Source organism: Nomascus leucogenys, chromosome 6, assembly GCF_006542625.1.
Source record: "Nomascus leucogenys isolate Asia chromosome 6, Asia_NLE_v1, whole genome shotgun sequence".
Lineage (NCBI taxonomy): Eukaryota > Metazoa > Chordata > Mammalia > Primates > Hylobatidae > Nomascus > Nomascus leucogenys.
In genome coordinates, this window is record NC_044386.1 from 36,597,893 (window position 1) to 36,611,656 (window position 13,764).

Here is a 13,764-nt window from a genome sequence, read left to right on the forward strand (position 1 = left end):
AACTCAATCTTTTTTATGTCAGTTTTTCCAAAATTGATCTATGGCTTGAATACAATCTCAATCAAAATTCCATCTTTTTTTGAAAATTTGTGCACTTTCTATAATGCAGATCTAGTATACTTACAGTAATCTCAAAAGAGAACCAATGAAAGCTATACAGTACCAGATGTAAAGACCTGTTATAAAAGCACAGCAATTAAGACAATGTAAGATTAGTACAAGCACAATCATACCAATGAACTAAAATATAGAGCCCAGAGACAGTTCCACACCTGATATATGATATGATATGTGACAAAAGAATTGTTCCAGTTCTGTGAGTTAGAAAGAGCTAGGTCAACTGGAAATCTATATGGGAAATATGTACTTTGACCTATGATATATGTGATAGGCAAAAATTAGGGGTAAATCAGATACCTAAATATAAAAAGAAAAACAATAATTCTTCCTGAAAAAAAATAGGGGAAAATCTTTAAGACCTTCAAATAGTTGGTGTTTCATGAAGATCTTCTTAAACAAAGATTTCTTTTCTTTTTTTTTTTTTTTGAGACAGAGTTTTACTCTGTCGCCCAGGCTGGAGTGCAGTGGTGCAATCTCGGCTCAATGCAAGCTCCACCTCCCGGGTTCACGCCATTCTCCTGCCTCAGCCTCCCGAGGAGCTGGGACTACAGGTGCCCGCCACCACGCCCAGCTAATTTTTTCTATTTTTAGTACAGATGGGGTTTCACCGTGGTCTTGATCTCCTGACCTCGTGATCCGCCCACCTCGGCCTCCCAAAGTGCTGGGATTACAAGCGTGAGCCACCACGCCCGGCCAACAAAGATTTCTTAAACAGAGTGTGAAAACTCACACCATACAAGAAAGATTATAAGTGAACTGCATTAAAATTAAGAATTTATTTTTATTCAAAGACATTTTAACATTAAGTGTTAAAAAGCAAAGCATAGACTCATATTTGATAAACAAATTATATTCAGAATAAAGAGCTCCTACAAAACAATAATAATAAAAAGACTGACAATTGATTTTTTTGTTTTTTGTTTTTTTTTGGTTTAGATGGAGTCTCGCTCTGTCGCCAGCCTGAGGCTCTCGACTCACTGCCTCCTCCACGTCCTGGGTTCAAGCGATTCTCCTGCTTCGGCCTCTGGAGTAGCTGGGACTACAGGCACACACCACCACGCCCGGCTAATTTTTGTATTTTTAGTAGAGACGGGGTTTCACCATGTGGGCCAGGATGGTCTCCATCTCTTCACCTTGTGATCCGCCCGCCTTGGCCTCCCAAAGTGCTGGGATTACAGGCGTGAGCCACCGCGCCTGGCCTGACAATTGATTTTTTAAAAAACAGGCAAAGACTCCTCACAAGACAGTATATTCCAATGATCAGTAAGGATAAAAAAAGGGATGTGCAAATGGCTAGGTACAATTGATTAGAGAATTGTAAATTAAAGTACAGTGAAATACAGATACACATCTATCACAAGAGCTGAAGTTAGAGACTGTCAATGCCAGCAAGGATGTGGAGCAGCCAAAGAAAGTGTAAATAGTAGGAGCAAAGAGCCAGCACTACCTTTAGGCTAGGATAGCTGAAAGACAGGACCTCCTGGAAGTCCATTGGAAGAGAAACCCAGCAACTGCCACCTAAGGCCCAGTAGGGAGGGACCTTTCCTCTGCTAGCCAGTCTGTACCTTCCATTAAACAAACTAAATTGGAAGCCAGAGGGCACTGGGTGCAGCTGATGCAATGTATAAGGTCAGACTCCCATAGCACAGAACTGAGTGGAGGGATGTGGTGACTGATCTGGAGGGGTAAACAAAGAGCCAGCAGGACTGTTCAATCATTAGATAATTTGTTTGCTCTCTCTCTATCAATGTAGCTAGCTAACCTAGCTAGCTATTTATTTTTGCCTAGCTGTTTCTGTTTGTTTACTTTTTGGTGGGAAAGTTGCTGCATATATAAAGAAAATCAAATGGCACAAAAGATTCAGAATGACAAGCAACTAATGTTTGTATGCTTACACATCAGGCCTTTGCTGAGCTTATTTACAGACTTCAGGGCTTCTTGCTCGAGGTACAGTATGATTAAATTTTGGAGGTGGGAAGAGGACATTAGCTAAAGGCAGTTGCGTGTGCTACACTAGTAACTTTTTTTAAAAGTTTCAAAAGCAAAATACTTTTACAGTGAATTTTATTAAAATTTGCATAATCAAAACTTACAAGGGAAGAGAGACAAGCATAGTCTAAATACTATGATAATAGTTAAATTAATTTGACTAATGCTCCCATTAATTAATTAATTAGAGCAATACTTATTTTATCAGAGTATTTATCATTTGAACAGCTGGCAATCATTTGTTCATCTTATTTTCTTAAAGAAAACATCTGCAGAGGGAATGTTAAAATAATGACTACATTTTGCAATTGAAGGTTTTTGTGTTAAGTGCATGATTTTTCCCTTGGCACGAAAGACATGTTGTTCATTGTAGCAAATGGAATATATACTGCAAAAAAATACTTGTCATAATCTAACCACCAAAAATTACATTTTTAATATATTTAATATTATTCTCTTCCAACATATTTATAAACATAACTTTTTTGACCATTATGTTTTATGTATACCTACCTAGGAGTTATTTCAGATTCAGTTCCAGACCACTGCAATAAAGTGAATATTGCAATAAAGTGAGTCACACAAATGTTTTGGTTTCACAGTGCATGTAAAACTTATGTTTACACTATCCTATAGTCTAGTAAGTATGCAATAGCCTTATGTGTAAAAAACGTGGAAACCTTAAAAAGTACTTTATTGCTAAAAAATGCTAATGATCATCTGAGTCTTGAGAGAGTTGTAATTTTTTTGCTGGTGAAGGTTCTTGCCTTGAGTTTCATGGATGCTGACTGATCGGAGTGATGGTTGCTAAAGGGTGGGGTGGCTGTGGCAATTTCTTAAAATAAGAGAACAATAAAGTTTGCCACAGTGATTGACTCTACCTTTCACAAAAGATTCTCTGTAGCATGTGATGCTGTTTGGTAGCATTTTTCCAAGAGTAGAACTTCTTTCAGAATTAGACTCAATCCTCTCTAACCCTGTTGCTGCTTGATCAATTAAGTTTATATTACACATATATATGTGTGTATTTATACATATATATACACATAAATTTATATCATATTCTAAATCCTTTCTTGTAATTTTAACAATGTTCAACTCATCTTCACCAGGTATAGATTCCATCTCAAGAAACCATTTTCTTGGCTTATCCATAAAAAGAAGCTTCTCATCCTTCCAAATTTGATCATGAGCTTGTAGCAATTGTCACATCTTCAGGCTTCACTTAGAATTCTAGATCTCTTGCTATTTCTCCTACCTCTGCAGTTACTTCTTCCTCTGAAGTCTTGAATTCCTCGGAGTCACCCATGAGGGCTGGAATCAACTTCTTCCAAACTCCTGTTAGTGATATTTTCACCTCCTCCCATGAATCACAAATGTTAATGGCATCTAGACTGGTGAATCCTTTCCAGAGGTTTTGAATTTACTTTGCCTAGATCTATCAGAAGAATCACTATATGTGGAAGCTATAGCCTTACAAATGTATTTCTTAAATAATGAAATTTGAAAGATGAAATTACTCCTTGATCTGTGGGCTGAAGAATGGATGTTGTGTTAGCAGGCATGAAAACAACACTAATCTCCTTGTACATGTCTATCAGAGCTCTTGGGTAAATAGGTGCATTGTCAATGCGCAATAATATTTCAAAAGGCATCTTTCTTTTTTTTGGAGGAATATTTTTAGTTTGTTAAATAAAAATGATTTTTAGAGTGATACTTTTCACATTACAAAAATAAACCAAAATGAAGAAAAGGTCACTGTAAAATGATGGAAAAGGATCTGTAGATTTGCTTTTAGTATTTCAAATAGCAGACAATGCATGTCAGAAAATGAATGCAAGATCACAACAGTCTTGTATTTACTTTGTATTTGAAGAAGATAGTGAAATAAGTGGCCACATTCTATTTTCTTTTAATTTCTATTAATATGGTTGATCTGATTGGCTCTTCGATGAATTTCATCCAAGAAGTTCTCCAGTTGTTCTATTAGCATTCGTTTTTAAAACCTTGATGCTTCTTTAATGACATTTTGTAAAAATATTAGTCTTGTTTGTAAACTGCCTTGCATATGCTTCAGTAAAGTGAAGATTCTTTCGTATTTTCTCCCTGGATTTCGGATCTCTTTCATTATTTGTGGTTTTAGTTCGGTATTGACTTCTTCATGGCTTCTGCAATGCATCAATTTCTTTCCTTTGTTGAGTGAAGATGCTGGTATGTTCTCTTCAGCACATTGTTCTTTATCTCTTGGCTCCTCATGATTTTCTAAAAATCCACCAACAGTGAGGTCATTGGTTCCTAAATTGTCATGACCAAGAGCCTCCATATGATTGGTTGGACGTTCCAGTAAACTGGCTGGAGAAGGTGTTGAAAATTCAGTATCCATAGCATTTGGTGTAATGGCTGATGAAAATTGGTCTGCAACATGATTTTCAACCACATCATGTATTATCGAATCATTAGTGATTTCTGAAATTTTATGAAGAGGAAGAAGCTTAATAAGATCTGGCTGTGCTTGAGTTGTAGGTGCAGGTGGTCCTTTTTCCCCGATATGATTGTTTACAACAGGATTCTGCTGTCTGCCTCTTAGTAGTGGAGACATACACTGACGTCTTTTAGGGATCCCTTGCATATTTGATTCTCCAGGTCGTTTATGTTTATTGTGAGGTCCAGCCACAAATTCATCCACTTCATCTGTCATCATACCCTTCTTATCCAGCTTAAAGGAGTTGCCAAATGTATGTAACCTTTGTGGCTGATCAGGATCAAGTTGTCTTAGTGGAGAAGGTACTTGCTTGAGATATTCCTGGTAGTTCCCCATTTGTGTGCTATAGGAACACTGTGCACTTGATCTTCGTCCTGTCCTTTAAGAAATCTGCGAGTGTGCTTCAAAAGATTAGATCTCATTCTTGTTAAGTGATCCAAAAGATTTCGTCTTGGTATGTCATAAGCATTTCTAAATGTCTGTGGCTTCAAATCCTTATTCAGCAAAGCAACTTGGAACCCAGTGTATTCCTTCATATTAAGGTCTAGCAGTCTGTGAGGGACATCTTCTGAAATTCCCTGGAAGAGTTGTGGAAAATCTTTCCTATATGCCCTTGATAAACCATGTGATCGGCTCCAGACTTTTATTCCAGTTTCCTGTACTCCTTTTTTGCCTACAGATTCAATGACTCCATCAGATTCTATTTCGGCCTGTTGACCCAGTTTTTTGAGGTATGAAATGACACTGTAAGTCCATATTCCACACTCTCTGCTATTAGGTTAGGTGCTCCCATCATACTGACAGCTTTCTTCAAGGGCCCGAGATAGTAGGGAGACATGGTCTTCAAATAACTTTCAAATGACTGTCTCCACTTCAATGTTGGTTTTGCTTTATTCACTTTAAACAAGTCATCTAAGAGGGGAAGAAGGACTGGATAATTGTAGGGCATCACAAATAAATTGACACAGTTCAGTGCTGTACTGGCTTTCAAGTAACCAAAAGGATGACCAAGTTCACTATATTTTGCACTATTGCTGACATACACCTGCCAATATGTTTGAGGAGATTTCCTTTCCAGGATAAATTGAGTCAGTGATGAAGGTTCCAACTCGTATTTGTCAAAAGGAAGTTTATCAATAACCATTGGTTCAGTCTGTACAGGAAAACTTCACTACAGGATGACATGTACGAGGTGGTAGTGTTGGCGAATTTTGATCTGGCCAAAAAGACTCTGGAACAGGCCAATGACCTATAGAAACCCCAGTTTTAGGATTGGGTCTGACATATATGAGTTTGTGACAGCTATGCCAAGGCTGAGATCCAAAAGGCCTTCATATATCTGGCTGCCCATCTTCTACAGGCGAAGGATCTGCTCCTGCTTTTTGAAAGTTTATTACCACCCAACTTTGTACTTTCTGCACCAAGAACTCCAGACACTGATAAAGCATTCCTGGAGAACACACAGAATACGACCGGCCGCCTGTCACTTCACACATTGGTGAGATTGCAGAGTCATCTAAAGGTACACCTGTCAACTGTTCTGATTCTACTGACATGGTGCCAGGCAACCGCAACACTAATGCAAAGAGTCTCTGATCCCAACGAAAATGTTCCTTGGTCAATTCACTTCCAGGCAAAGGAGAATTAAGGGTAAATGAAGCTCATCCTGGACTCCACTGGTGGTAGTCAACTTGCTCCCATCAGTAATTGTGATAATTATTGCTGGCTCCAAGAAAAAAGGGTTTCTTCCCTGCCCACAGTTGTCTATGCCAGTTGCTAATCTATTTAAATTTAATAAATCAAAAAATGTCCTTAGGGATTGGCCAAGAGTCGTTAAGTCCTTCAGCCTGAAGGTTTTTCAGTTCATTCATAAACGTTGCATGGTTTTCTTTCCATCCAGCCTGGATAGCACAGGGCAGCTCTTCGAAAGTGACCAGCATATACCTGTTTCCTCTGCTGGCAGGGTCCCGGGCACCGAGCCGCGGGATTAGAGGAGGAACAGGGCGGGGGAGAGGGAAGCACAGAGGCGAGGTTACGAGGCGGAAAAGGGGCGCCCAGCGGCCCCGCCGCCTCCACACTACCGCACACGCAGCGGGCACCCCTCCACGCCGTCCCCCACACACAGATCGCTCCCCAGGCACAGCACTGGGGCCGGAGCCCGGCCCCGGCCTAGCCCGCCTCTCAGCGCCCGCCCGCCTATTGGGGGAGGGGAGGGAGGGGCCTCTTTCTTTCTTACCAGCAAGTCTCAATAGTGGGCTTAAAATTCTCAGTGAACTGCGCTATAGATAGTTGTGCTATCTTTCAGGCTTTATTGATCCACTTATAGAGCACAGGCAGAGTAGATTTAGCATAATTCTTAAGGGTCCTAGGCTTTTTTTGAATGGTAAATGACCACTGGCTTCAACTTAAAGTCATCAGGAGCATTAGCCCCTAACAAAAGAGTCAAACTGTTTTTAGAAGCTTTGAAGACAGGCATTGACTTCTCCTCCCTACGACAGACCTAGATGAAGTCTTCTTCCAATATAAGGCTATTTCATCTACATTGAAAATCTGTTGTTTAGTGCATTCATCTTCATCATTTATCTTAGCTAGATCTGAATAAGTTGCTGCGGCTTCTCCATCAGCATTACTGCTTTATCTTGTGCTTTGATGTTATGGAGATGGCTTCTTTCCTTAAATTTCATCAACCAACTTCTGCTAGCTTCCAACTTTCTTCTACAGCTTCCTCACATCTCTGGGCTTTCATTGAATTGAGAGTTTGCACTGGGTTAGGCTTTGTTTCAAGAGAATGTTATAATTGGCTTGATCTTCTGTCAAGAACACTGAAACTTTCTGCATGTCAGTAATAAGGCTGTTTCACTTTCTTATCATCTGTGTGTTCATTGAGGTAGCGCTTTAAATTTCTGTCAATAACTTTTAATTTGTATTCACAGCTTGGTTAACTGTTTGGAGCAAGAGGCCTGGCTTATCTTGGCTTTTGACATGCCTTCCTCACTACACTTAATCATTTATAGCTTTTTACTTAAAGTGAGAGATACGTGACTCTTCCTTTCACTCAAACACTTACAGGACATTGTAGGATTATTAATTGGCCTAGTTTCAATACTGTTGTATCTCAGGGAATAGGGAGAATCTTAGAGAAGCACAGAGATAGGGGAATGACTGGTCTGTGGAGCAGCAAGAACACATACATGTATTAATTAAGTTTGCTTTCTTATACGGGAGTGGTTTGTAGTTCCCTCAAACAATTATAATAGTAACTTTAAGATCACTGATTACAGATCGCTATAATAGATACAATAATAATAATTAAGCTTGAAACACTGCAAGAATTACCAAAATGTGACACAGAGATACAGAGTGTACAAATGCCATCTCTGTGTCGCACTGGGAAATGACACTGATAAACTGATAAAATTGCTTAGTGCAGACTTGCCACAAACCAGTTTGCAAAAAATGCAGTATCTATGAAGTGCAATAAAGTGAAGTACCATAAAGTGAGATATTCCTGTAAGTATCCTTTGTTTTCACCTACACCGCAGATGTTTCCCCATATGAACAGCATTGCATAGATTTCTATTGTCCATATCAGTAATAATTTCTTAATGAGGGATTACTAGAAGTAAAAATACTTTATCAAATTCATGTTAATTATTTTAAAAATATTGATACATAATAGAAAATTACCTCCCTGAAAGGATTTATCTATTTATACTCTTGGCAGCATCTAATCAGAATTCAGGTTCACAGTTTCTTCACCATTTTGTTCTTTGAAAATTTGATAGGCCAAAATCTGGTATATGTCATTATTTTATTATGAATTTATTTGATTACTTGTGAGATTAAATATGTTTTCTTGTTTAACGACCAGTTTTATTTCTTCTGTTTTTTGCTGTAATCTATTTAACTGAACCCACATGTTCTGTCCTTTTGGCTAATAGATATTTAAAATAATTATTTTTTAACAAAGAATAAGTATGCTAAACATTGTATGAGTTTTGAATATTTTACTAGTTTGTCTTTTAAAGTAGCTTCTAATTTTTTAACACAAACAATTTTGACTTTATATGTAGTCAAGTGTATAACTTTTGTATAATTTTTAGTATTGGGGATTTAATTTGGCTTAAAATTTTAATATTTAATCCATTTATAGTTTATTTTAATGTAGTTGTAAAGGGAGATCCAATTTTATTGTGTGTGCATGTAGACATGCATACATATATATATTTAAAATTTATTTATTTTTTAAAATAGAAAACCTTTCCAAGAATGTCTAAAAGGAACTTATTTGTTCCACACTAAATTATTTTATTCTTTACACTAGCTATGTTGACTTTTTTTCATGCCTTACAGCTAGAACTTCTAAAATGATATTACTAATACTATCTTCAAGAATCCTTATTCCCCACTGATTTTAATAGAAATACCTCTGTTACTATGAAATACTTAATTATTCCATCATAGTCTATAATTTGATTTTTTATTCTCTTTTTAATCCAAAAGTTACTATGGAATACTTTTAATTTCTAAATTGTAATGTATGTATAGTGGTGAATGAGACTTGGTGGTTGTGCTTTTGTTATTTAGTTTTAACTGAAATATATTTTGTATATATTTGTAGGAAAATAGATATTTGTAACTTTGACATTTTATAATTTTTTGAGATATTCTTTGTGATTCAGTGTGTATATTTTTCTCCATATGCCAATGGATACTTAAAAATGTGGATAGTAAAGTTAAATTTACAGTTAACACTATTACAAATTATTTTATATGTACTTTTTGTGTCCTTGATTAATAGTTTTAGGAGGTGTATATTATAGTTATAGGTGCAAAAAAGCTCATAGTGGGACATGTCAATGCAATATAGCCACTAATTTAATGACTTTTACCTTGGATTCTGTGTTAATATTTAATAGTACCACACTGTTCCTATTTGAGTTTCTCAGATGTATTTTAATCAACCTATTTATTTTAACATTTTATTACTATTTTGATTTAGGTATATTTCTTAAACTTTTGAGCTTTTTTATTAATTCAATATGAGATTTTTTTTTTTTTTTTTTTTTTTGAGATGGAGTCTCGCACTTTCACCCAGGCTGGAATGCAGTGGTGCGAACTTAGTCCACTGCAAGCTCCGCCTCCAGGGTTCACGCCATTCTCCTGCCTCAGCCTCCTGAGTAGCTGGGACTACAGGCGCCCGCCACCACACCCGGTGAATTTTTTTGTATTTTTAGTAGAGACGGGGTTTCACCGTGTTAGCCAGGATGGTGTCGATCTCCTGACCTCGTTATCCACCCGCCTCGGCCTCCCAAAGTGCTGGGATCACAGGCATGAGCCACAGTGAGCCACTGTGCCTGGCCCGAGATCTATTTTTAATAAGATATTTAATCTATATTAATTTCATAGCAAATTAGCATGCTCAAAATGAAATTTCTCCTTTTGAATTTTCATTCTCCAGAAGTTTTCATCTCAATAAATGACAGTGACATTAATCCAAATTCCGGGGTACTCATCACTATTTCTCTCTCTTTAATACTTTGATAGTTCAGTTCTGGCTGGGCGTGGTGGCACACCCCTGTAATCCCAGCACTTTGGAAGGCCGAGGTGGGTGGATCACATGAGGTCAGGAGTTCAAGACCTGCCTGACCAACATGGAAAAACCCCATCTCTACTAAAAATACAAAATTAGCTGGGCATGGTGGCACATGCCTGTAATCCCAGCTACTGGGAAGGCTGAGGCAGGAGAATCGCTTGAATCCGGGAGGCAGAGGTTGCGGTGAACCGAGATAGTGCCATTGCACCCCAGCCTGGGCAACAAGAGCGAAACTCCGTCTCAAAAAACAAAACAAAACATAAAAAGAAAAAAGAAGAAAAAGGAAAAAAAAAGAGAATTCAGTTCATCTGCAAATCATGTTGACTATATCTCGAAAGTGAATTTCAATTCTGCCTCTGCCCATCTCCCTTGCCTAATAATACATCATTATTTCTCACTTAACACTTTCACAATGCTTCCTCTATTGCCTCCTGTAATGGATTCTTCATGTTGGAGCCAGACTTATATCTTAAAGTCTTTAATCCATTTTAAAAATGTAACTCAGACTATAAAATTCTTATGCTTTAAACTTTTCTATGAATTCTTTTATTTTGACTTAAATGCAAATTTTTTTTTTTTGCATAGCTACTTTTGTATTCCTTCTCAACCTCAATTCTCTTTCTCAGTCGCTTCTGTCCACCCACACTGGTCTTTTATCTTTAAGCCAGACAAGTTCATTCATACTTTAGGACCTTCGTATATACTTTTCCTCTGCTTAAAATGTTCTTCAACCCAGCTTTTGGCATCTCAGCTCCCCTTTCGTATGTCATGCTTCGTTTCGCATGCCTTGGCCTGTGAGTCTTTCTCTAACTATTCTATGTAGATAAATCGCTCACTACCTCACCCACTTACTCTAACACAAGCTTATTCAAACCGTAGAATTTTTTCCCAGGGATATTCCAGCAATGATAGATCTAAGGAAATCTATCAATTCAATTAACTCCCATACATTTTACCATACGGGATTATATGAAAAATCACTTGGTTGCCAAGAAAAAAAACAAAAGAAAGCTTTTTGTAATGTTTAAACAAGACACACGTATCTTGAAGGCCTCTTCTCTTATAAATATTTATCTTAATGGTGAAATATAGCATCGACAGAAGGGCATTTTGGCTCTGTTAGGAAAAGTTTTGAATTTAATCAAGTGGTGGAGTGGACAGGTATAAGTAATCATTTAAAAAATCAAAGAGTGCATCATTCTTAAAAGAGGATACCAAGAGCAAAAGTAAGATAGCATAAAAGAGAGACGTTGAATGCACACAAAATTTTAAAAAACATATTTAAAGTCAAGCAATTATCTTCAGAAATTCTTAATATTGTATTCATCTTTAAAATGTTTTACTTTACCTTAGAAATTACCTTTAAAGTATTAAAGCAGCATTAGTTATTATGTTAATTCTTATAGTTAGTCTCTAACTAGACATTCTTGAGGACTATCAAAATTTTCAATATACAGTGGATAAAATCCAAGGATAAAACTTACATGTCATTTCTTTTAGTGTTCGTGCATGTTAATCAATAAGGTAAATAAAGCTGACCTAGTCAAATCATATCTTGATGTATTGTTTTAATTATAATGAATGCTCATCTTACGTCATAAAATATTTAATATTGTCTACCTTCTATTAACAAAAAAGTTACATGAGACAGGATGTATTTTTCTATTATGTTCTATTATTATATACTAATACATACTTCTAATATTACATATTAGTACATAGGGAAAGTTTTATCATGATGTTTTATGCAATTATTGGAGTTACAACTGATTTTTATCAGTGAAAATTTTTGTCAGTAAAAATATAAATTTTTACTTGTTCATGCCCATAAACCAAACATTAAAATTTTATATTGTGGTGACATTTATTAAAGATGTAACATATTTTTTATCATACTCTATTATAAATAATAATTTTACTTACTGAGACTGCATTATAAATTAAGCATGTAAAACAGAATATCTTGTTTTTATAATTTATAAAATCTGATAAATTTATTAAATTATTTCTACATCTCTAAACGTGACTGCTTTTAGTAATATATCTTTTACGACATACTACAATTCCTTTCTTAGAGTTTTTATGGGACTTCTTGATATAGACATCTTAGTAACACTTGCCTGAAATTAAAAATAAATTCATTATCTAAAATGCAGTAAGACTAATCTGTATGTTTGCAACACAATGAGGATTTGATACACCAATTTAAATAATAGGAAAAATATTTTTTGTAAGTAGAATATGCTAATGCTGAAGCATCAAGATTTTAATTAAAATATATTTTACACACATTATTTTATGAGAAATACTACACTGGTAAATATGTATTACATGCAAACATTTTGATTTTCAGAAGTGTTCTGAGCTTATTAGGTTAAATATGGAAATGAGCAATCCATAGAATTAATAGTCATTTGATACTTCTTAAAATGTCCATTATAGAAACTGAAAACATGAATACCATAGTCGTCCATCATTAACAAATATTTTTAATATATATCATCTGAGAATTCAATTAGGTTTTCCTTCAGTGTCATTTTTGGCATGCAATTCAAAGACATTCGAATAAATAAATGAATTTGCTGTAATACAACTCTTTCAATTACCATATAATTTTTTTTCAATTAACATGATTTCTCAAAGCTTATAGATATTAAAATAAAAAAAGACATCATTTACTGAGTTTCTAAGAATATATTTTATTTATTCATGACATGCAAACTACTGGAGAGTAGTGAAATCCTATTCATCTCACTCAGAGGCACATTATATGTATTTGGTATTTAACAAACATTATAAAAATACATATTTTATATTGTTTTGATTAATTGTATACTAGTAATATATAAAATTATGACAATACAAATAAATGTTTAGACACTTTGTGTTGTCACAGGAAATAAAAATTAATATTTAATTCATATAAACACTTTTGTTACAAAGAAGTATAAAAGTGATCTAAGCTGGGTGTGGTGGCTCACGCCTGTAATCCCAGCACTTTGGGAGGGTGAGGCGGATGGATCACCTGAGGTCGAGTGTTCGAGACCAGCCTGACCAACATGGAGAAACCCCGTCTCTACTAAAAATACAAAATTAGCCTGGCGTGGTGGCATATGCCTGTGATACCAGCTACTTGGGAGGCTGAGGCAGGAGAATTGCTTGAACCCGGGAGGCAGAGGTTGCAGTGAGCTGAGATCGCCCCATTGCACTCCAGCCTGGGCAACAAGAGTGAAACTCCATCTCAAAAAAATAAATAAAATAAAATAAAATAAATAAAAGTGACCTATTAAAGATCAGTTTCAGTCTTCTGCAAATGGTTAACCAGTTCTCCCAGCACCATTTATTGAATAGGGTGTCTTTTCTTCATTGTTTATTTTTGTCAGCTTTGTTGAAGATCACTTGGTTGTAGGTGTGCATATTTATTTCTGGGTTTTCTATTCTGTTCAATTCATCTATGTGTCTCTGTGCCAAAACCATGTTGTTTTGGTTACTGTAGCCTTGTAGTGTAAAGCTGGGCAATGTGATACCCTTTGGCTTTGTTCATGTTGCTTATGATTACTTTGGCTATTTGGGCTCT

The 13,764-nt window shown here is 36.1% G+C and overlaps 1 pseudogene; it reads right to left on the minus strand.

Moving 5' to 3' along the window:
* Nucleotides 1–4,021: 4,021 nt before the first annotated feature.
* Nucleotides 4,022–6,567, minus strand: LOC100605924 (annotated as a pseudogene).
* Between the last annotated feature and the right edge of the window lie 7,197 nt (nt 6,568–13,764).